At 45.2% G+C, this 25,316-nt stretch overlaps 1 protein-coding gene across 13 annotated transcripts in view; it reads left to right on the top strand.

Annotated features, from left to right (window-relative positions):
- The window catches only part of tmem269 (transmembrane protein 269), a 199,267-nt gene that overhangs the window by 66,872 nt on the left and 107,079 nt on the right, over window positions 1-25,316 (top strand). Inside the window, exon 5 of one of the 13 annotated variants that reach the window (XM_070860099.1) lies at window positions 11,589-11,800. The exons of 11 other annotated variants lie outside the window; for them this stretch is intronic. The gene's annotated coding sequence lies outside the window, so the exon portion shown is untranslated. Of the gene's footprint in view, window positions 1-2,637; window positions 2,668-11,588; window positions 11,801-25,316 lie in introns of those variants that run through there. One more of the 13 variants, XM_070860100.1, reaches the window with a different exon arrangement.

Raw genomic sequence — 25,316 nt, 5'->3', positions numbered from 1 at the left:
AAAGCCTCCAACTGTGGGAGCTGCAGAGTGATTACTTGTATGGGAAGAAGCCTTTGCACATCATGCAGGAAAAGAATTATCGACGTATGCCATGTGAATTTTCTGGTGTAAACTGCAGTGGGAAGGAAGGCAAAGATAGAACAGCTACCTTTTTGGGGTTGGGGTTCAGTGTTGATGCCTCTTTGAATAGGGATTTGATTACTGTATTGTAATAGTGGAAGGGCCTGAAGATTTACACTGATGGCTAACAGTAGGGAATGTCTGCTCTGAAAAGGCTTCAGTTTTGGTTTTGCTCAAGACGATAAGCAGAACCTATACTTCAAATCTGGGTTTGGTCGAATGTGAACAGAAAGTGATGCCAATGTGAGAATGCTGACTGCACTCAGAAATGTTAATATAGAACAATCATTTGTAAAAACACATGGTATACTGATGCAAATTGCCCTACTTTGAGCCCTTATTAAAAGGAATACAACAAAGTGAAGCTCCATATTAGTGTTTTCTTTGTATTAGTGTTTTCTTTGTATTAGTGTTTTCTTTGTATTAGTGTTTTCTTTGTATTAGTGTTTTCTTTGTATTAGTGTTTTCTTTGTATTAGTGTTTTCTTTGTATTAGTGTTTTCTTTGTATTAGTGTTTTCTTAGACTTGCCTAATGACTTTGCAGTTTGATATGCAATGTTACTATTTTTGAAAATTATGAAATAAACCATGTTTCTAATGGCATGTGGGTGTGCTGATGATCTGTGCTAATATTTTTCCCCAAGGTTTCACTTCCAAGCAAGTAGAAGTGAAAAGATAATAAAGATTGTGATTTTCCACAAATGTATAAAAATTAGATTTTGAATTCTAAATGTTACCTATTTTGGTATCTCAATTGAAACACGTGTATTCCTGCTTTTCATGTGTGCAGAATAGTTGTTTAGTATACGGATCAATGTATAATCATAATTTCTGCCCCCTTTTAAAAGAAGTATTTTTACTTTGAAGAACTAATTCTAGAGTTCATTATCATTCAACAGAATGTTCAGAGAAGCATTTTTTGTTATTGATATATTCTTTAACTTAATTGGTAACAAAAAATGTTCTTCCTGTTTATGGTAAGTTTGCTTTCAACATTGAATGCTAATATTGTTATATTCTAGAAGTTGCTACTCAGTGAGGGGGAACAGAATATAATACAAAATGTGACATTAGCAACCTAAGTTAATGACTGTCGTTGCTGACCGTACTCTTGCAATACTGGGCTCAGTAACCCTCAAGTTATTAAGTTTGTCAGTACTTGCTGTTTGAGCAAGTGAAAAAAGCATAAAGTTATGGTTAACTTATTTGTTTTAACAGAGAGGATTCACTGTTTAGCAAGGACTGGATTCAGTTTTGTATAATTCCCATCTATAACCATAGGGTAATTCTGTAATCCCATGCTCTTGGCAGGGATCCACAATCGGAGGGAACATGGATCAACAGTGGGGCTATAACATTAATCCACACTGCCTGCTGGGAGTGCGCAGCATTATGGAATTATCCCATATATTTTATCTTCATGAATGTACTTTTAAAAAAAAAAATTGCAGGATTTATCTCATTTAAATGTTGCGACAAATTATTTATTAAAAATGAGCAGACTATCCGCTCTACCAGATTACTGCCCAAGCCATGGAAGTGAAAATTGCCCCATGAATTTGACGATTTGAACTTAATGCTCCTTTGGTCTCACGTAGGATTCCCACCAAAAGTTTTTGGGTGAAAAAATTGTTCCGTTGTCTGAGCACGCTAATCTAAAGAGGAGCATTCTTTAACAGTGTAGATGATCGTCGAACCCCCAGTTGCTCCAGGGTGGATGTTTTTTGATGTGGGTACAGTTTACAACAGAGTGGCTATAAGCAACCTTTGCACTGATGCAAATGGAAGTGTGCTATTTGCACCAATTTTCTAAAGTCGGCTCAATATCATAAATACGCATAGGTCCAGGTGCAGATTTGGATATGTGCCCGGAGCTCACGGAGAGGAAAATTTTGTTTGTGTTGGGGCTAATTAAATGGGAGTGTCACATTAGGGTGACAATAATCCTAAAAGCCTTTGGAAGGACTGTCTAAACTCATCACCAGCCATACCAAGGCTGGGGGGTGGGGGGAGGGGGTGGTGGTCATTCTCCAACAGCTATCAAACAAAGTACTGGAAGTGGTGGTAGTGTTGCATTATGGGTAGGTAGCCCATTGGTATGCTTATGAGAACAAGAATATACACCCGAATTTCTAGGCCTTCATGTTTGTAAGCCTTCCTCTTCCATTGCCTTCATCAGTAGACAAAGACTGAGGCCCAGTGAAGCCATTGTTGGAAGCAGTTGAAATAATTTTTATTTGCATGTGTATATCAAAACAACATAAACCAAAAATGTAGAAATATTAACCAAGGTAACTTCACAGGAAATTGATGCAAGTTACTATATTGAAGGGAATATTTAGTTACCAACTATAGCATAGTGGCAAATTGTGAAAAGACTGCCATTATTTAAATTTGATAGGGATTCTAAAAAGTCCTGAATTTAAGCATAACCTTTTAGTAACATGCACTATTTGCCAAAGATAGTAAAGAAGCAAATTAATTTAATCTTTTTTATATTTTTTTGGTCCTAAACACATGGGGCAGACCGCCTGTGTAATACTGCAGGTAAAGAGCTACTTTTAAAAAGAATTATAATTTGTATTTTTACTTTATTTTGTCGACCTAACCATGGAGAAAACAGATGGAACTGTAAGGCAAAATATTAATGTTAAAGCAGTATTTACAAAAACTGGGGACTGTATTCCTTTGGCTGAGTGCCTTAGCTTGTATATTACAGATCAGATAAATGTAGATGTTTTTTTTAATTCATTCTCTGGATGTAGTTGGTATGGCTGACATTTATTGCCCATCCATAGTTGTCCTTGGTGGGCTGCCTTGAAGCACCACAGTCCATGTGGTGAGGATGCTCCCTCAGTGCTGTTTATTGGGGAGTTCCAGGATTTTGGCTTGCTGACACTGAAGGAACGGTGGTATATGTCCAAGTCAGGATGGTGTGTGACTTGGAGGGGAACTTGGAAGTAGTGATGTTCCCATGTGCCTGCTGTCCTTGTCCTTCTAGCTAAGGGAGATCATGGGTTTAGGAGGTGCTGCTGAAGAAGCCTTGACGAGTTGAAGTGCATCCTGTAGATAGTAATGCAACCCCGGCACACCAATGGTGGAGGGAGTAGATGTTTAATAAGCCAGTGAATGAGGTGCTGATCAATCAGACTGTTTTGTCCTAGATAGTTTAACATTTCTTGGGTGTTGGAGCTGCATCCATCCAGGCAGGTGGAATTTATTCCATCACACTCCTGACTTGTGCCTTGTTGATGGCGAGGCTTTGGGGAGTCGGAAGGTGAGCTACTCACCACACAATAGCCAGCTTCTGACCTGCTCTTGTAGCCACAACATTTATGTGGCTACAAGAGCAGGTCCAGTTCAATTTCTGGACTGTGATGATCCTGCTCGCCCCCCCACAACCCCTCAGGATGTTGACGGTGGGTGATTCGGTGGTAATGCCATTGAATGTCAAGGCGAGGTGGTTAGATTCTCGTTGGAATGGTCAATGTGTGACACTTAAACTGACAATATTCATGCATCAGGATGATACCTGTGGGGTTTTTTTGGTGTCGACTTGGGCTAGCAGTGAGGTACTAAATGAACCAAACCTGGCTGGCTCCTGGTGTTAATAACAAGAGATGCAAGTGTGCAGGTGCACTTAAAATAATTTTAAAATGATCTACTGGCCAGACTGTGTAAGGCGGAACTTCCTGTTTTGTAGTGAAAAATGGAAGTGCCTTCCCCATTTCTGAGACATGTAATGATTGATTGATTTATGTAACTGTGGTATGTGAAAGATAACATGTAATTTATTTATTTCAGTGGGTAAGGAAAACTTTTTTAGGAACCAAACTAAAAAAATACTTCGAGCTCCTTGAGATCGCTTTAAAAAGAATCTATCCAAATCCTGCCAGTGGGGTTGTGCATTCCGCTTAAAGTGTGAGCTTTGACTTAACTTTGAGAATTGCTACAGCAGATCCCCATGCACGTGTAAATGTATAGCAGATCTTGTAGCATACAACCTATTGTCAGGGGTTCTGATTTATAGTAATTGAATATGTGAATTTATATTCTTATTGCAAAGTATTACATGAGTGGTAATATATTTTTGGATTCAGATTGAGTAATTATATCCATGTGGAAATTTCAAATCAGTGGCCTTGACGATCGTCTCTCTCTCTCTCTCTCTCTCTCTCTCTCTCTCTCTCTCTCTCTCTCTCTCTCTCTCTCTCTCTCTCACTAGACACGAGTGCTTCCTTTCCAGTGTTCGCAAACACTATCACCACCATCCCTCCCAGTGTTTGCACACCCAGCATCTTCCCTCCCAGTTCTCTAATATCCTTGCGTGCATCCCCAAGTGCTCAAGTTCCAGGAAATCCTCTGCCCCCTCCTCCCCACACTAAGATTTAATTCCTTCTACACTACCTAAAATCTGGAATTACTTCCTCACCATCCTCCTATGTATCTTGAACTTTCAAAAGGGGTGAGTGATAAAATTAATGATCGAGTGAATCAAGGCCACTGATAGTTTCTAAGTAAATGTGCACATAGAATCGCCAACATTTTAAAAATATTATGTAGGCCAAATGGTATTTGAGTTATTCAATCACCATAAATCATTGGCACTGATAATGTTACACAGCATTATAAAACAATTCCTCTGAGCCACCATGAAAAATGCCATGTCAGGTCTGCTAATTTCTACTAAACATTAATTAATGGGAAGTTCCAATATGGTGCTATAAAGAAAGCAAATGTGACATTGTATTTGCACAGTGAATTTTCTGTGATGCTGCTCTACAGGCAGAAAAGCAGCAGGGTATGACTTCCACCCACCTGTTTGAGCCACTAATCATGGTACACTCTCCATGGGACACCCACCTCGGGTGAAGGAGAGGGAATTGGGTCAGCTGGAAGGAATTCACTGTGGTGGCTTACTGCACGCTAAGTGGGAACAGAAGTGAAAACTCTTCTCAATGCTAGTTTTGGTAATTAAGTTAAATGCTGCTGCATTGATTGCAATGCTGAAACTAGCCTGTTAAATTTTAAGTCTCCTTCTCGCAAGGCTCTAACCCTAACCCTAAATTGCTCTTGGTAATTCTGAATACTAGGAATTCACAGAAGCCCCATTATACAGCCAATTAACACTAGTCTTGGCTTGTCTACCAGTCAGTTTCACTGGCCAAGGATGATAAAATTAAAATGTTTTTTATTGTACTTGTCTTCATTCCCATGCCTAGATCATTGCTATGCCTTATATACAGGACCAAAATTCAGGATTCTATTATCCCCACATTTTCATTATCCACCTTCGAGGACCATGTCTCCTCCCTTATGGCAGGTAATGGTGGTTTCACTCTATTTGCATTTTATCACTAAATCATGACTAAGTCATGATTTACTATTTTCCCATTTTCATTTCAAAACCGGTGTGATATGCTTATAACTGGATTTTAACAGTGCCTTGTTGAACACATAAGTCAGTCTGCGAGATTTTAATGTTGCATTTTGTACGGTTGTTTATTTCTGATTAAAATGTAGATGGATGCGATAAGCAGAGGTTACAGCACAATAGGATCCCATTCTGCCATTGTGTTTATGCCAGTCTCTAACTGGAGCAAACTACTTCAATCCCATTTCCTTGCCCTTTTCCTATTCTGTCTTTTTAAATACAGGTTAAACCTCCCTTATCTCGAAATGCCCCTCATCCTGAACCATTTCTGGCCACCAGGTGGTGCATGTGCAGAACTCCAACATGAACAAATTGAAGTCCTTCCTCGCTGCCAACTCCTGCAATCGCTGGCCTGACCCTGCGATCCACTGCCCACCCCCATGATCTCTCTGCCGCACTCCCAGCCCGAAGCCAGCCAGCCCCGCTATCCCCTTGCTCAGAACCTGTACCATCCAATTTAATGTGAATACCCTTCCAGAAAAATCCCTTATCCAGAACAGGCCAGGTCCCGAGAGTTCCGGAGAAGGGAGGTTCAACCTGTACTTATTGGCCCGAATTTTGCGATCTGCAGCAAAGTGATGGTGCTCGTCGCTGACCTTGATGAAAACTGCCCGCAAGGATCTAGTGATCTCTGGCATTTATTTCACTTCTCCCGACATTAATTTGAATCTGACACCAAGTCTAGTGGATCTCCAGCAACAGTGATGTCATCAAGCTGGCTAAACAGCCAATCGCATTGAAGAATTCTCACAGCAAACCAGGAAATAAAATGCACTGATTTTCCTTTACTTTTTAATCATTTTACAGAGTGAAATAAAGATTGGGACATACACAAAGGTTTAAGGTAGAAGTTGAAATAGGATGAACTTTAAAAAAAAAACATGGAATTTCTATCATCATGGAAAAATTTGACTTTCCACAAGTATAAAATTAGTTTTTCAAGGCCAGAACCAGGAATAATTATGACGCTCTACGCCAGTAAAAACCCAGTTACCTCATTCAATAAGGCTTAACTTTTTCAGGGGTTTAAGAGCGATATTCCAGCATAAAAGCCTAAATTCTCGTCAGTTCAGTGATTTCAATTGATTACTGGCTGTGGGGAGTTCCCTGTGGAGAAGCAGGAATGATTGATAGCAACTTCTGGATTTCTGCATTTATCATGCATCAGAAGTTTCTGCCAGTTTCACAGTTGTGATGATGACGAACACTGACAGTTTTGCTGTCATTACAACCGCAAATTCCAGAGCATTAGATTCCCTTTGTCTCTGTCTCAAAATCTTTGTGTGTTGAGACATAATTTATAAACCCCTCAACTCCATTTTTCTAACTTCCCCTTCATTTTCTAGTGATGATCTTACATTTATGCCCTCCTTTGAAAAATTATTGTATCAGTGGAAACAATTTTTCACAGCATAATTTTGAAAATTTGAGATACCTTCTCTGTTCTGAGGGGAGGGTGGGGGGTGGCCTAATTTTTGAGCCTTTGTGTTTCTCATTCTGATGATTCTTTGCTGTACTCTTTCCAAGCCTCTAATATCTTCCTATAATGGAGTATCCACAACTTCTCTCAATACTCCCAACTGTTGCCAAGCCACTAAAAAGTAGAAATTCAAAATTGCTTCCTTGTTTTTGCATTCAATACCCCCATATATAAAACATATTTCCCTTTTCATAGCGCTTTCTACCTGCACTCCCACCATTTAAAGATCCATGCCCCTTTAGATTTTTTTTTTCCTTCACTCTGTTTTTAAAAACCTTGGGCATAAAATTGAATGGAATGGTGCCACCTGCTAGGGAACATCCCAAAAACATAATATATAAATATGCTGTAAAAATAGATTTCTTTCATGTAATATATTTCAAAACACTCAGTCCAGTTGCTTTTTGGCCCACTTACCTTTGGCACTGTGCAATGATGCACAGAAGAAATGAGAGTTGAACAGAGAGTAAGTTATCCAAAATATTGAGAAATCAGTTGTTTTCCTCATATCTGCAAGCACACGGGGAGGTTCCCACAACTCCGGCAGTGGTGGTTTGGCTTCATATCTCAATGCCAGTGACTGATGTTCTGCTTCACCTTTCTATAGGTAGCCTGGCTCACAGGGATGGTTTCCCTAAAACAGCAGGCACTCCTGAAATCAAACTAGGTGGAGCTTCCACACTTTATAGAGGGCAGTAGCAGACTAACAAGGTAGCACCTGAATTTTCCACATCCTGTCTGGCATTGGAAAAATGGTAACAACAATACTACTTTCTTTCCTTAATCTTCATCGTGTCAAAAATCAGTCTTTTGATAAAGCCAAGGAAGTGTTGCCACGTCGTCCCCCCAGGCCGAAGGTTCTTTTTTTTTTCTGTGCGTGCGCAACTGCAGGGCAGGTTGAGAAAGCAGTTGAGATAACTTACGGGACCCTGGGCTTCATAACTGAGTTAGAGTACAAAAGCGTGGAAATTATGATGAACCTGTATAAAACACTGATTTGGCCTCAACTGTAGCATTGTGTCTAATTCTGGGCACTGCACTTTAGGAAGGATGGGATGGCCTTGGAGAGAATGGCCCCAAATTTCGTGCCGTGGCAAACGGCGCACCTCTGAGCTGGGCGCTTTTTTTCGCGGCAAACTGCGCCAAAAAAAAAAAATCCAATATTCTCTAGCTCCTTGGAGCTCGATGTCTTGCGGCTCGCTCTTCGCAGCAGGGAGCGGAGCCTAACACTCATGCCGATTTTTCTAAGCAGCAGGGGGCCTTCGTGGTGCCGGCAACCCTGTGCGTGCGTGTTGGAGCGTGCGTGCACGCGCAGTCTCACACAAACATTGGCACTCAGCCATTTTTAAAAATACTGCAGAAAAAGTGAAGATTTGTTTCTTGGACCCCTGCAAAGGCTTGTAATTTAATTTTTTTTGATATTTCTGTGTGTGAGGGAGTGCTTTTAGCAGCACTGCTGAATAAATCACCTGAAATCAGTGAGTTCAGCTTTTCACTGCTAAACTTGCAGAACCGGTGCTGCATTGGTGCATGCAAATTAAAGACTGTGTTTGGAGAAATAAGAGTGCCAATTCAACTTTGCAATAATACGTGGTGTTGACAATGCAGCACCCAGTCTGCAAATTTAAATATAAAACTGTCAATGTGGCTGCTTCTCCCTGTCCAAATGGCCTCAGTCCCCCTCACAGCTCGAAGGCTGCTGCTGTATCTTTGGCTGGCTGCCGGCCAGCCACTGACGCCGCCCCGAAAGCGTGGCCGAATGGCCTCAAGAACCTTAATGAGCTGCGTGTGTCCTGCGTTGATTGTTCGGCTGCCGGCCAGCCACTGACGCCGCTGCTATCTCATGGCCGAATGGCCTCACATCGGTCCGCTGATTCTTTGGCTGCCGGCCAGCTGCTGATATCTCATGGCCGAATGGCCTCGGGTCCGTCCGGTGCTGCTTTGCGGCCAGCCGAGAAGAGAATGAAGGCCTGCCTCGAGCACTGCAGCTCAGCTCGAAGCTTGCTGCCGCTGCAGTCGAGACACTGACGCCACACCGCTGTCTGTCTCCAACATGAAAGGCCTGCCTGAAGCACTTTCACACAGGTAGGAACATGGTTTATTTAATCTTTTCTTTGCTTATAAATTTTTATTCAGGTTGGATTTATTTGTACAATATTTGTATAAGTATAACTAAGGATTGATTGTAGAATTTAATGACTTCCTTCCTCCCTCCCCGCCCCCCCCCCCCCCCCCCACCTAGTTCCCTACGCCTGATTTTCTAAAGTGTAGACAAGGTTTTTGAGCGTACAAAAATCTTCACTTACTCCATTCTAGGTTAGTTTGGAGTAAGTTTTCACTCACGAAACTTTGAAATCAGGCGTATGTAGCCGGACACGCCCCCTTTTGAAAAAAAAATTCTGTTCCAAAGTGAAACTGTTCTACCTGACTAGAACTGGAGCAAACTAAATGTGGTGAATTCCGATTTCTAAGATACTCCGTTCTACACCAGTTGCTCCTAAAAAAAAAATCAGGAGCAAATCATGTGGCAACTTGGGGCCAATGATTCCAGGGATGTGGGACTTCAGTTATGTGGATAGACTGGAAAGCCGGGGTTGCTCTCTTTAGAGCAGAGATTTGATAGATGTTCAAAATCATGAGGGGTCTGGACAGAGTAGATAGAGAAACTGTTCCCATTGGCAGAAGGGTTGGGATCCAGAGGACACCGATTTAAGCTGATTGGCAAAAAACCAAAGGCGACAGAAGAAAAAACATTTTTACACAAGTGGTTAGGATCTGGAATGCATTCCCTGAAAAGGTGGTGGAGGCAGACTCAATCATGGCTTTCAAAGGGGAGTTCGTAAGTACCTGCAAGAGAAAAATTTGCAGGGTTATGGGGGAAGAGCCGGGGAGTGGGACTAGCTGGCAGAGAGCCGGCACCTTCCGTGCTGTAACCATTCTATGATTCAATGAATTAGGTACTTTTTGAAGTGTAGTCACTTTTGTAATGTAGGAAATGGGGCAGCCAGTTGCATACAGTAAGATCCCACAAGCAGCAATGTGATAATGACTAGATAATGTGATTTTTGTTATGTTGATTGCGGTATAAAAATTGGCCAGGACACTGCGGATAACTCCCCTGCTCTTTGAAATGGTGTCATGGGATCTTTTACGTCCACCTGAGCAGACATGGTTTAACATCTCATCCAAAAGTACTGATTAGGCTGCAGTTAGAGTACTCTGTGAAATCTTGGTTGCCCCCATTATAGAAAGGCATAGAGTTTACATAATCACCAGGATGATGCCAAGGATGGAAATCTATTATGAAGAGTTACTTGAGACACTGGGATTATTTCTACTGGAGCAGATAAGACCAAAAGGAGATTTAGGAGATTTTTAAAATTAGTAAGGGTTCTAATAGAACAGTTGGTAAAAGACTATATACTCTGGGTGGGAGAGCAGTGATGGGAACTCAGTCATTTAAAATTGTCACAGTGAGGAGAAGAGGGGGAGGGGAAATTTATTCGCACATGTAATGATGTGCTTTAAGGAATGGTTGAAACAATAGCCATTGCATCTTTTAGATTGGATTGCTCTATTAAAGCACTGGCACAATAGGGGGAAGGGTAGCCACTGCATGGGAACACCATTACCTCCAAATCACACACCATCCTGACTTGGACATATATTATCGTTCCTTCCTCATTGCTGGGTCAAAATCCTAGAACTCCCTACCTAACAGCATTGTGAGAGTGCCGTCACCACATTGACTGCAGCGGTTTAAGACGACCTACAGCCACCTTGAGGGCAACACGTGATGGCCAATAAATGCTGGTGTTGCCTGCGACGCTCTTCTCCGAAGATCAATTTTTTTAAACTCTCAGGTCCTGCATTTGAGAAGGACTCTTGCAGGGCATCTAATGTCTGTGAAGTAGATGGCAAGTCAGTTGCATCTGCAGTACCATATTGGGTGGCATCACAGCACTGCAATCCACCCAACATGTGATTGCTCCAGGCGTACCCGCAGTGGTCACAGATGCTCAGACCGCTGTCATAAAGATGTTGGGTGATAGCGAGAAAACTGTCTGACAGGCTTGGTAAGCGTTTATAGGCTACCATTTCACACAACCACATTGCTTGGTCCCATCAGGTTTGCTTTCCTACAGGCCAGTGGTCAAGTAGAGCCAGCATGAGTAAGTGGAAGAAATGCACTAGTATGTTGCTGCCACCTTCGGATAGCAGTACGTGTATGCTATCCTGCCAGCTCTGTTTTGATGCCTTGAGATGTGTAGCAGCAATAGAAAGGGAAAATTGGGTGGGGTGTATAACATACAACCAATCTGAAAGCGCCCATTTTAATCCGCCAATCCCCTGCTGAGACAAAGTTCTGCCCAATGTTTTGGACAATGTTTGAAAGTTGCTTTGATAGGGTGAAATGAATGCAAGCCATGTGAATTGGTGGATACATCATGTTTTTTTTGCGGTAGGAAAGGGAAGATGAGACAAGACTGCCGGATGTGACAGTCAAAAGAAGATCTATAGCTACCAACAAATTGTTTTCTGCATAACCTTCAGGCCGATGCTGCGCCTCTGGCTGATTCCTCTGCTGCTCTTGGCATGCGATCTTCTTTCAAGGCTTCTCTCTTTATAAGGCGGAGTTTTGCAGCAGGCCGTCCACCACCAGGATCCTTGATACCCTAACTGGACTGCTTTGCAGAGCATCCCAGACTAATCCAAGCACCTGAAGTGTGCCTTTGGCATTCCAATTGTCTGCTCTATGATGACTGGTAAGAGAATGAACCTCATTATAGTGGTGCTCAGCTGGTGTTCTGGAAAATTGCAGGTATCACCCCTAGTTATTATACAAGGCAGCCTTAATCTCTCAGGATCCATTCAGACATTTCCCTTTCTGGGTCAGAAGGCTCAAAAAGAAGGCATCATGGGAGCTATCATTCACTTGCACAGAGCAGTTCTGTTGGTTGCAAATTAGCTGGATATTGAAATAGTGAAATCTTTTATGTAATGAGATTGATCAAAAGTGCACATATAGACACATGGTCGTAACCTATGATTCTTTGGACCTTGGGACATCTGATAAATTGTAGTACCCTGGCATTCTGCATGTGGTTGGCCATGGGTAAGCCTCACTGGCTTACTGTGCCAGACAACATCTGACTTTTATACATCTTGTGCTCATCCAATTGACTAATGTTAATAATATCCCCAGTGGATTGACCCCATAGCAGAAAAGTTCAGGGTGGCTGTGACCTTCACCGGCAGTATAGGGTTTATGGTGAAGTTGGGCTAGGTTGCAGCATGTGGTATAATTAATTCCTTGTGGAGAGCGAACTCTGAAAACACTGCAACTGGGCCAGCTGAAGATAGGAGTACCTTGGTCTGTATATTCTTGAATGAGAGTACCAGTGGGTGGGTGGGTGCCATGCTGCCTTATGAACCTCTTCCTCTCTTTTCCCCCACCCCCCCTTCAAAAATCCAAAATACAGGGGTACTCCCAATGGGGAAACTCCTTGCAGCTTTTTTACTATGTGGGTAGGGGTATTTGGGAGCCCTGCAGCAGAAGGCACAAAGATAGATGGTGAAACAGTTATCCATTTTAAGCAAACAGAAATAAGAATTTGGCTATGAAATAAGCTTTCACTGAATCTTTTCAGAACAGCTGCTGGGCCCTTTAAAACAACTTCTGCATTTACCACATTACCTTATTACCCATCAAAACCGGACTCCTGTTTTATATGACTGATGAATGAAAATGTCATTACCACTTCGTCTAAATTTTAGATCAGGTGGTTCTGGCACTAGCTGGAGATAATGGTGGAAAAGTGGGTGGAAATTTTCCCTGCACCATCTCCTGGAAAGCCCAAAAATCAGTGGTAAAGTTAGAAAAATCCTGGCATAGGAGTTTACCCACCACCAAGGTAAGATTAACTGGCCTGTAATTTCCTGCCTCATCCTTCTCCCTTTTCTTATGCCAGAGGTCGTGGTCCACATTGGTACCAATGACAAAGGTAGGAAGAGGGATGAGGTCCTGCAGGCAGAGTTTAGGGAGCTAGGAGAGAGATTAAAAAGCAGGACCTCAAAGGTAGTAATCTCCGGATTACTCCCAGTGCCACGAGCTAGTGAGTACAGAAATGGGAGGATAGAGCAGATGAATTCGTGGCTGGCAAGATGGTGCAGGCGGGAGGGCTTTAGTTTCCTGAGACATTGGGACTGCTTCTGGTGGAGGTGGGACCTGTACAAGCCAGACTGGTTGCATCTCAACAGAGTTGGGACCAATGTCCTCGTGGGAGCGTTTGCTAGTGCTGTTGGGGAGGGTTTAAACTATCTTGGCAGGGGATGGGAACCTGAAAATAGATTCAGTAAGGAGGGGAGTAAAGCTGGAATTAGAAAGCAAAAATAAAAGAGAGGAAACGAGCAGAAAAAAAGGGTAAAAATAAAACACACTTAAAGGCACTTTGATTAAATACACAACATTTGTAACAAAATAGATGAGTTAACAGCACAAATTGAGACAAATGGGTATGATCTGATAGCCATTAGAGACGTGGTTGCAAGGTGACTGGGAATTAAATATTCAGGGGTATTTGACAATCTGGAAGGACAGACAGAAAGGAAAAGGAGGTGGGCCAGCTCTATTGATAAAGGAAAGAATCATTGCAATAGTAAGAAATGATATTGGCTCAAATGATAAGGGTGTTGAAACAGTTTGGATGGAGATAAGGAACAATAAGGAGAAAAAGTCACTGGTGGGCATAGTTTATAGGCCCCCTAACAATAGCAACTCTGTTGGTCGGAGCATAAACCAGGAAATAGTGGGGGCTTGTAAAAGGGGAAATGCAATAATCATGGGTGATTTTAACCTCCATATTGATTGGACAAATCAAATTGGTCAGGGTAGCCTTGAGGAGGAGTTCATATTGCATAAGGGACGCAACTGTTCCTTGAGCAGTACGTAACCAAACCGACCAGGGGGCAAGCTATCTTGGATCTGGTCCTGTGTAATGAGACAGGATCAATAAACAATCTCCTAGTAAAGGATCCCCTTGGAATGAATGATCATAGCATGATTGAATTTCAAATTCAGATGGAGGATGAGAAAGTTGGATCTCTAACCAGCGTACTAAGCTTAAATAAAGAAGACTATGAAGGTATGAGGGCAGAGTTGGCTAAAGTGGACTGGGAAAATAGATTAAAGTATAGGACGGTTGATGAACAGTGGTGAACATTTAAGGAGATATTTCTCAATGCTCAAGAAAAATATATTCCAGTGAGGAGGAAAGGGTGTAAGAGAAAAGATAGCCATCCATGGCTAACGAAAGAAATAAAAGACGGTATCCAATTTAAAAACAAGGGCGTACAAAGTGGTCAAAACTAGTGGAAGGACAGAAGACTGGGAAGCTTTTAAAAGCCGACAAAGAACAACTAAAAAAAATGATTAAGAAAGGGAAGATAGACTAAAAGTAAACCAGCACAAAAATAAATATAAAAATAAATAGCAAGAGTTTCTATAGGTATATAAAAAAGAAAAGTGGCTAAAGTAAATGTTGGTCCCTTAGAGGACAAGACCGGGGAATTGGTAATGGGGAACATGGAGATGGCAAAAATTCTGAACAAATATTTTGTATCGGTCTTTACGGTATAGAAAATAGGTGTAGGAGTAGGCCATTCGGCCCTTCGAGCCTGCACCGCCATTCAATGAGTTCATGGCTGAGCATGCAACTTCAGTACCCCATTCCTGCTTTCTCGCCATACCCCTTGATCCTCCTAGTGGTAAGGACTACATCTAACTCCTTTTTGAATATATTTAGTGAATTGGCCTCAACATCTTTGTGGTAGAGAATTCCACAGGTTCACCACTCTTTGGGTGAAGAAGTTTCTCCTCATCTCGGTCCTAAATGGCTTACCCCTTATCCTTAGACTGTGACCCCTGGTTCTGGACTTCCCCAACATTGTGAATATTCTTCCTGCATCTAACCTGTCTAAACCCATCAGAATTTTAAACGTTTGACATCCCCTTTCATTCTTCTGAACTCCAATGAATACAAGCCCAGTTGATCCAGTCTTTCTTGATAGGTCAGTCCCGCCATTCTGGGAATCATTCCGGTGAACCTTCGCTGCACTCCCTCAATAGCAAGAATGTCCTTCCTCAAGTTAGGAGACCAAAACTGTACACAATACTCCAGGTGTGGCCTCCCCAAGGCCCTGTACAACTGTAGTAACACCTCCCTGCCCCTGTACTCAAATCCCCTTGCTATGAAGGCCAACATGCCATTTGCTTTCTTAACCACCTGCTGTACCTGCATGCCAATCTTCAATGACTAATGTACCATGACACCCAGGTCTCGTTGCACCTCCTCTTTTCCTAATCTGTCACCATTCAGATAAGTCTGTTTCTGTTTTTACCACCAAAGTGGATAACCTCACATTTATACTTCATCTGCCATGCATTTGCCCACTCACCTAACCTATCCAAGTCACTCTGCAGCCTCAGCATCCTCCTCGCAGCTCTCACTGCCACCCAACTTAGTGTCCTCTGCAAATTTGGAGATACTACATTTAATCCCCTCGTCTAAATCATTAATGTACAATGTAAACAGCTGGGGCCCCAGCACAGAACCTTGTGGTACCCCACTCGTCACTGCCTGCCATTCTGAAAAGTCCCCATTTACTCCTACTCTTTGCTTCCTGTCTGCCAACCAGTTCTCAATCCATGTTGGCACACTACACCCAACCCATGTGCTTTAATTTTACACATTAATCTCTTGTGTGGGACCTTGTCGAAAGCCTTCTGAAAGTCCAAATACACCATCAACTGGTTCTTCCTTGTCCACTCTACTGGAAACATCTTCAAAAAATTCCAGAAGATTTGTCGAGCATGATTTTCCTTTCTCAAATCCATGCTGACTTGGATCTATCGTGTCAACTCTTTCCAAATGCGCTGCTATGACATCCTTAATAATTGATTCCATCATTTTACCCACTAACAATATTCCAACAGTGGATAGTCAAGGGGCTATGTGGTGGGGGGAGGAACTTAACACAATCACCAAGGAGGTGGTACTCATTAAGATAATGGGACTAAAGGCAGATAAATCCCCTGGACCTGATGGCTTGCTTCCTAGGGTCTTAAGCGAAGTAGTGGCAGGGATAGTGGATGCATTGGTTGTAATTTACCAAATTTCCCTAGATTCTGGGGAGGTCCCAGCAGATTGGAAAACTGCAAATGTAACTCCCTTTAAAAGGAGGCAGACAAAAAGCAGGAAACTGTAGACCAGTTAGCCTAACATCTGTGGTTGGGAAAATGTTGGAGTCCATTATTAAAGAAGCAGTAGCAGGACATTTGGAAAAGCAAAATTCGGTCAGGCAGAGACATGGATTTATGAAGTCATGTTTGACAAATTTGCTGGAGTTCTTTGAGGATGTAACAAACGGAGTGGATAAAGGGGAACCAGTGGATGTGGTGTTTTTGGATTTCCAGAAGGCATTTGACAAGGTGCTACATAAAAGGTTACTGCACAAGATAAAAGTTCACTGGTTTGGGGTAATATATTAGCATGGATAGAGGAATGGCTAAATAACAGTCAGGATAAATGGTTCATTCTCTGGTTGGCAACCAGTAACTAGTGGGGTGCCGCAGGGATCAGTGCTGGGATCCCCAACTATTTACAATCTATATTAACGATTTGGAAGAAGGGCCAAGTTTGCTGACGATACCAAGATGGGAGGAAAAGCAATGTGTGAAGAGGATGCAAAAGCACATAGACAGGCTAAGTGAGTGGGCAAAAATTTGGCAGATGGAGTATAATGTCAGAAAGTGTGAGGTCATGCACTTTGGCAGAAAAAAATGAAAGCATGTTATTTCAATGGAGAAAGATTGCAAAGTGCTGCCGTACAGTGGGACCTGGGGATACTTGTGCATGCAACACAAGGATAGTATGCAGGTATAGCAAGTGATCAGGAATGCCAATGGTATCTTGGCCTTTATTGCAAAGGGGATGGAGTATAAAAGCAGGGAAGCCTTGCTACAGCTATATAAGGTATTGGTGAGGCCACACCTGGAATACTGCTTGCAGTTTTGGTTTCCATATTTACAAAAGGATAAACGTATAAGAATATGAGGGGGCTTGACAAGGTGGATGCAGAGAGAATGTTTCCACTGATGGGAGAGACCAGAACTAGAGGGCTGCCCATTTAAAACATGAGATGAGAAATTTCTTCTGAGGGTTGTAAATCTGTGACATTCGCTGCCTCAGAGCTGTGGAAGCTGGGACATTGAACAAATTTAAGACTGAAATAGACAGTTTCTTAAATGATAGGAGGTTATGGGGAGTGGGCGGGGAAATGGAGCTGAGTCCGTGATCAGATCAGCCATGATCTTATTAAATGGCGGAGCAGGCTCGAGGGGCTGTATGGCCTACTCCTGTTCCTATTTCTTACGTTCTTATATGGCACCCTGCAATCCTTTGGCACAATTGCCATTTCAAAACACTTCTGGAAAATGGTTTGTGCTTTAGCTATCTCTAGCCCAACCTCCACCATTTTCTAGTTTGGTTACTTTTCCACATTGAGACCTAAAGAAAAACTGAGGTAAAATTCTGAAGTATCACTGTCATTCTTCGCCTTATTAACAAGACAGCATCTTTCATTTATAAATGAGACCACCCTTCTTTAACTATCGTTTTACTTCATATGTGCGTATAAAAGCTTGTGCTGTTTCCCTTTAATGATTGCCAATCCTGTTTCATACTCTTTCATTTTCCTAACTTCCTTTTTTATTTGCTTATATACTTGTTATATTATATAAAATTACCTCTACAACTGTCATATTCCACTTTGATTTACTTACTTTGTGGCGCAGAGATAAACTATGCCAAATACCACTCCTATTTAGGAGTCACCCTGTCGCATAGACAGTATCTCCAGAACCTTGAAGAAACTGAAGAGTAGGATCAACCTTTTCCAGAAGCACACCGGATCCATCTGGAGAGCAGGCACTCAAACCCTCCTATGGCAGCACTCGCCCTGGTGTACTCTGCAGCGGAGTACTGCTCTCCGGCATGGCTTATCAAGTCCGCATGTCGCATCTCCACTCTTGAGAATTATCACCAGTACGGTTTTATCGACATACACACCTTGGTTGCACGTGCTTGCAAACATTGCACCACCACTCCCACGCCACAAATATGCAGTCTCGAGAGAAAACAATCAGCAAGAAATGCCAATCCAGGCCAACTTGACCAACCTACCACCAACCCGTCTCAAATCTAGAACACAATTTTGGACTGTCGCCAAAGCCCTTCAACGATCTCCCCTCCGCCTTGATGACCGATGGCAAAATGCTTGGAAGAACTGACCTACGGAATGGATTCCTTATACAGGACCCCACAGTACCTCCTGAACGATCAAACACTGGACAACCATCAACCACCTCAGAATCGATCATGGTAGATACTGCTGCCACCTCCATAGATAGAAGATTAAAGCACCTCCATTATGTGACTGCAGAGCTCCTAAGCAGACACTTGAGCACCTCATCAAACACTGGCCTCAGAGGAAATTAACAGGAAGCCTATGAAATATCCATGCTGTTACACCGGAGCTTTGGCCTGAATATCTGACTTGGATATTCATCATCAAATTGTTTTTTGCTACTACCATATGAAAGAAGAATAGATTTGCTTTCTCTAGTTATCCATGGCAGTCCAGTCTTTAATGCATGCTATTTATTCCTAAATGGAATGTATTTAACCTGTATCTTATCCAACTCGTAATATAGATAAATGCTGCTTTTCATATATTAAGGCCTGGAAAACATTGTAGCATGTAATCATGTTGCACGCTCTTTACAGATTTAAAGGTAGAGTTCTGCACTTTTAATGATCATTGTTGTCTTTAAACGCATTACAATTTTTCTGTATACAGAGTAAGAGGTCGACTTTTCCCATCAAAACACGGGTGGAGTGGGGGCAGTTAAATGGTTAAAAATGTGAATTCTGACCTGATCCAGCCCACTTCCGTTTTTCCCAGAGGCGGGATGGGAGGGCAGCCAACCCGCTGCCAGGGGGCATTACCACAATTTAAATAGAGGGGCTTCCAGCCTCATTACTTCCCCTCCATTTTGTGTGTAACTACCTGTGGACGGGTTTCTTATAATTCGTGAAATTGCTGAGGAACTCCGATTGTCGCCCGTCAATTCGCTGGGTCTGTTCTCGACGGTAGTGCAGGAGTCCCCTGAGGCCATCTCACTCTCCAAGAGTGCTGGCTCTTTTCATGCAAAGGCACTTTTTGTTGGCTAAGATCAAGTGTAGTCTCGGTTGATTGGGCATTGATATGCAAATTGACTAATTGCAGAAACTAGTTTTTCCAGTTTTGCTGGCTCTGGCCTTTTGGCTTGGGCCAAGCAGCAATTGGAGAGAAGAGGAAAATCTGCATGTCGACCAACCATTGGGCGGGCCCAGAGGCCCGCCAAGGTGCTGGACTGGCACCACAACAGATTGAAGGCTTCGGCCAAAATACACATCGAAAGGAGGAATCTGCAACCCAGATGGCGGCGAACCAGGGTGTCCGAAACACCATCCGAGTGATGGTAAAGAAAGTGGATGGACAGACAACGATCAACCGGGACCTTTCCGTGAAGAAAATCCTGCTGGGAACATGTGGCATGAAAGTCGCCGATGTCTTCGCCTTGCAGGACCTCCCGAAGAGAGGTTACTTTGATGTGACCTTCAGAACCGTCGCCCTATGTCTGAAGTTCCTGAAGGAGGCGAGTGAACTGCTGTGCTCAGTGCTGACTTGGGAGCCACTGTTCACCCTCCCATCACAGAGAAGACGCACTCACAGTGCAGATGTACAACCCCCACATCCCGGTCATTGATGTGCTGACTTTCCTCGCCAGGTATGTCGATGAGGCAGGAAACAGCAGTGACTTGAAAGACTTGCATGGGATTTGGACCAGCAAGCGTCAGATCCAGGTCACCATGAAGGTGGACGCCAGCGGAACCATCCTGCACCCCCCCCCCCCCCCCCCCCCCCCCCCCTCCAGCTTCGCCATCGGAGGAAGTCGGGGCTACATGGTGTACGCTGACCAACCCAACGTGTGCCGCACCTGCAGGAAGGTAGGCCATGTGGCGGCAAGCTGCAAAACTGTCATCTGCCAAAACTGCAAGAACGAAGGCCACCAGACAAAGGACTGTAAGGAGACCAAGTGCTGCAACGTCTGGTCTGGCTGGGCACCTTTACAAAAACTGCCCCAAACGCAACTTCAGCTATGCGCAGGCAGCAAAGAACATTGCACGAGAGGAGGAGGAAGCTGAGGAACACAACGCTCCAGAGGAGAGCCGCACCCTCCCCCCGACCAACGCCCTGGGCAAAGAAGCAACCACCCCCGTGGACTCTGAACAAGTCGGCGAGGAAGAGAAGCCTACCACGGCGAGCTGCGAGACACCAGCAGCCAGCAGTGAAGCTCTCCCCCAGCGCACCGAGTCCAGGAACGAGGAGACAGCAAACGATGAAGCGGGATGGGAGACCGTCAAGAAAAAGGCCCGCAAGCGTAAGGAGAACAGGCGAGCAAGGGCCCCTCCGGAAACGACAGGGAAGAGGCGGCTAACAACCACGATAGACAGCAGCGACGGCAGCTCGCCTGATGAGGAAAGGCAAGAAAAAGCCCCTTACGACTGCCACCAAAACGAGGCAATATGCCAACCCACAGCCACAGGCAACCGGGAGCAGTGAAGCGACCAGCGCAGCCCCGCTCCAGGAACCCGTGAGCAGCGACGCGCCCAGCGCACGAGCTCCGGAACACCGGGAGCGAAGCAGCAACCAACGCAGACCAGCTCCGGGAGAACTGGAGCAGCGAAGTGCCCAGCTCACCCCACCTCCGGAATACTGGGAGCAACGCAGCGATCGAAGCACACCAGTCCGAGACCGCCGCAACTGATGAAAAGAGGGAACCACAAAAACCAGGCGAGGACAGTGCAGAGGACATATCGGACCTTATAACAGCACTGCAGCAGTCCCCTGTCGAAACACTCCCACGGCAGAGGATGACGAGCACGCCAGCCCAGGTGCAGTAGACTTGTATAGTTTAAACCTATGCATGACAGAACTGGCCACTGGGCAGACCTCGGACTTAAAGAACGATTTTTTTGAAGTGTAATGTTTGTAACTGTAAACAATACCTTTTAAAATGGATTTAAAAATAGCTACTATTAACGTGCGAAGCGTAAAATCCACTACGCGATGTGTTTCCACCTTGGGGTACCTCGCCAAGGTCATAGAAACATAGAAAATAGGTGCAGGAGTAGGCCATTCGGCCCTTCTAGCCTGCACCGCCATTCAATGAGTTCATGGCTGAACATTCAACTTCAGTACCCCATTCCTGCTTTCTCGCCATACCCCTTGATCCCCCTAGTAGTAAGGACCTCATCTAACTCCTTTTTGAATATATTTAGTGAATTGGCCTCAACAACTTTCTGTGGTAGAGAATTCCACAGGTTCACCACTCTCTGGGTGCAGAAGTTCCTCCGCATCTCGGTCCTAAATGGCTTACCCCTTATCCTTAGACTGTGACCTCTGGTTCTGGACTTCCCCAACATTGGGAACATTCTTCCTGCATCTAACCTGTCTAACCCTGTCAGAATTTTAAATGTTTCTGAGGTCCCCTCTCATTCTTCTGAACTCCAGTGAATACAAGCCCAGTTGATCCAGTCTTTCTTGATAGGTCAGTCCCGCCATCCCGGGAATCAGTCTGGTGAACCTTCGCTGCACTCCCTCAATAGCAAGAATGTCCTTCCTCAGGTTAGGAGACCAAAACTGTACACAATACTCCAGGTGTGGCCTCACCAAGGCCCTGTACAACTGTAGCAACACCTCCCTGCCCCTGTACTCAAATCCCCTTGCTATGAAGGCCAACATGCCATTTGCTTTCTTAACCGCCTGCTGCACCTGCATGCCAACCTTCAATGACTGATGTACCATGACACCCAGGTCTCTTTGCACCTCCCCTTTTCCTAATCCGTCAAAGCGGACCTGCTGTTCTTGCAGGAGTGCGGTCTGCCACATTCCAGCAGTTACCGGCAGTGGTCACAATGGTGGCTCATGGACCATCCATATGGTCAGGAGGCAACAACTGCTGGTCTTCCGGCCTAGGCATTCTGCTGCGGGGAGGCCACTTCATCACCGAAGTTGAGGTGGTGGGCGGCAGCCTCCTCATAGAGGGGAATTTTTGTACATTACATCTGCTAAGACTAATTAACGTGTATGTCTCACCTCTCCGAAGCGAGCGGCTGGCCCTCTTCCAGCAGCTCCCACTGCTGCTGGCGACGCCCAGGCCGGTCATTCTGGGCGGTGACTTCAACTGCATCATCGATGTGGCTGGATGATCCAGCAGAGCCGACAGCAAACTGGGCGCCACGTCCAGACTCCTGATGGATGCGGTAAAAGATGCCAAGCTGTGCGACGTCTTCAGCAACCCTGCAGACGAAGCACCGCTCAGATACACCTGGTCGAGACCAGACGGGTCTGTCCGTTCCAGAATAGACTTCCTGTTTGTGTCCCACGTGCTCAAGCTCAGATCCACTGACATCACGCCACTCTGACCACTGCCTCCTACTGGCCGACTGTCGCCCACAGGAAAACCAGAAAGTTGGCAGAGGGATATGGAAGCTGAACGTGAAACTGTTGACTCCGGAAAACGTTGAGGAACTCGAGAGGAATTACAAACGTTGGAGAACCGTAAAACCCCTCTGCGATTCCCCGATACACTGGTGGGAAACAATCAAGACGAACATCAAGGGGTCCTTCATCCTCAAAGGTGTTCAGGAGGCGAGAGGGAAACAGGGAATTGTCCCAACTCCAGACGAATATGCAAAACCTGCTCCTGCTGCAGTCAATGGGAGTCGATGTCGCGGAGGAACTCGAAGAGGTGAAGGGCCAGCAAGCCTCGCTCTTTGCCTCAGAGTCCTCCAAGATCACCTTCCGCTCCAGAGTCCGCTCCGTCGAGCAGGATGAGACATGTTCGCACTGCTTCTTCCAAAAGGTACACGGGGAGCTCTGATCACCAGCCTAAAGGAAGAAGACGGTTCTGTGACGTCTTCGCAGCCTGACATGCAGAGGATCAGCAAATCCTTCTATGCCGGGGTGTACGACGTCAAGCCCACAGACCGTGCGGCCTCCCAGTCTTTCCTGTCGTCTATTTCGGAGGTCTTGGACGACAGCGAGCGGGAGAGTTTGGACCACCGCTAACTCTGGACGATTTGACACAGGCCGTCCAGTCCTTCGAGACGAATAAAACTCCTGGAAGCAACGGCTTACCGGTCGAGTTGTATTCGGCTCTGTGGGACTGGATGAGCCCAGACCTGCTGGAAGTGTACGGGAGTATGCTTCTGGCCGGCAGCATGACAGAATCGATGAGGAAAGGCATCACCACCCTCATCTACAAGCAGAAGGAGGAAATCAAAAACTGGCGGCCCATTTCGCAGCTCAATGTGGACTACAAGATCCTGTCAAAGGTCATCGCCAACAGGGTCAAGTCTGCTCTTGAGCTGGTGATTCACCCAGACCAGACCTGCACTGTCCCAGGCAGGAAGATCTCTGATAGCCTCGCGCTACTCAGGGATACGATCGCCTACATGCGGGACAGGAGGGTGGACACCTGCTTAATCAGCTTAGACCAGGAGAAAGCCTTTGACAGGATATCGCACACGTACCTGATGGACGTGCTCTCAAATGGGGTTTGGGGAGGGTATCCGCAATTGGGTCCAACTGCTCTACACAGACATCGGTAGTGCAGTTCAAATCAACGGGTGGGAAACTGAAAGCTTTCCATTCCGATCTGGAGTCAGGCAAGGCTGTCCCCTCTCCTCTGTCTTTTGTGTGTTGTATCGAGCCCTTTGCCGAGTCCATCAGGAGGGATGCGTGCATTAGAGGGGTGACGATCCCAGGCAGTGGAGGCGCTCAGGTCAAGACCTCCCTGTACATGGACGACGTCGCCGTCTTTTGCTTGGATCCGCAGATAGCTCTCAATCTGCGACCAGTTTGAACTGGCCTCGGGAGCAAAGGTCAATCGCAGCAAAATCGAGGCCATGCTCTTTGGCAACTGGACCGACCGATCCTTTATTCCCTTCACCGATAAACCAGATTACCTGAAGGTGTTGGGAATATGGTTCGTAGTGGACGGGGCGTGCGCCAAAAACTGGGAAGAGCGTATCGCCAAAGTGAAGCAAAAACTGGGATGGTGGAAGCTGCGCTTCCTCCATGGCAGGAAAGCACCTGGTCATCAGGAGTTAGGTGCTCTCGGGGTTGCTGCACGTGGCACAGGTCTGGCCTATCTCGCTCCTGTGCCGCGGCAGTTACCCGGGCGTCTTCCACTTTGTCTGGAGGTCCAAAATGGATCGTGTCCGCAGAGACACAATGTACAAATCTCTGGACAGAGGAGGAAAGGATGTTCCGAACGTGGGCCTCATCCTGATGGCCACCTTTGTGTGCGGCTGCATCAAGCTGTGCACAGACCCCCGGTACGCAAACACCAACTACGTGCTGACGTTCTACCTGTCCCCTTTGCAAAGGATAGGCCTGGCCACGCTGCCGCGAAACGGCCCCACCAGCTGGACCATGCCTGCCCACTTGTCCTTCGTGGAAAAAATTTTCACAAAAAACCCCTTTGGCCACAGGGCCATAAAACAGTGGTCAGCACGTAATGTCCTGGACGTCCTATGAAAGAAGGAGAGGGTGGACCCTGTCGGGTGGTTCCCTGAGCGGACTGTCGAACTCGTTTGGCAGAACGTCTCATCGCCAGAGCTGTCACACAAGCGCCAAGACGTAGCTTGGTTGGCGGTGAGGAGGGCCTTACCCGTCAGAGCGTTCATGCACAGCCGACATCTCAGCAGCACGGCACGGTGCCCCCGAGTCGGCTGCAGGGCGGACGAGACTGTCACCCATCTCCTTCAGGATTGCGCCTTTGCAAGGCAGGTTTGGAAAGAGATGTAGTGGTTGCTGTCGAGGTTCATCCCGAGCAGCTCCATAACACACGACTCTGTGCTCTACGGGCTGTTCCCAAGGACAGACATCACCTGCTGCTGGAGGGCCATCAACTCAGTCAAAGACGCTCTTTGGTCTTGCCGAAACTTGCTGGTCTTCCAGAGCAAGGAGATGTCCACGTCTGCGTGTTGCAGATTGGCGCAATCCAAGATCCAGGATTGCGTGCTGAGGGACGCACTTAAAATTGGTGCAGTCGTCGCAAAGGCACGGTGGGGAAGGGCCACAGTTTAAAGCCCTTCAGCCACGGTA

Source organism: Pristiophorus japonicus, chromosome 18 (genome assembly GCF_044704955.1).
Source record: "Pristiophorus japonicus isolate sPriJap1 chromosome 18, sPriJap1.hap1, whole genome shotgun sequence".
NCBI lineage: Eukaryota > Metazoa > Chordata > Chondrichthyes > Pristiophoridae > Pristiophorus > Pristiophorus japonicus.
The sequence above is the reverse complement of the archived record's forward strand: the minus strand, read 5'-3'. Positions and strand labels throughout refer to the sequence as shown.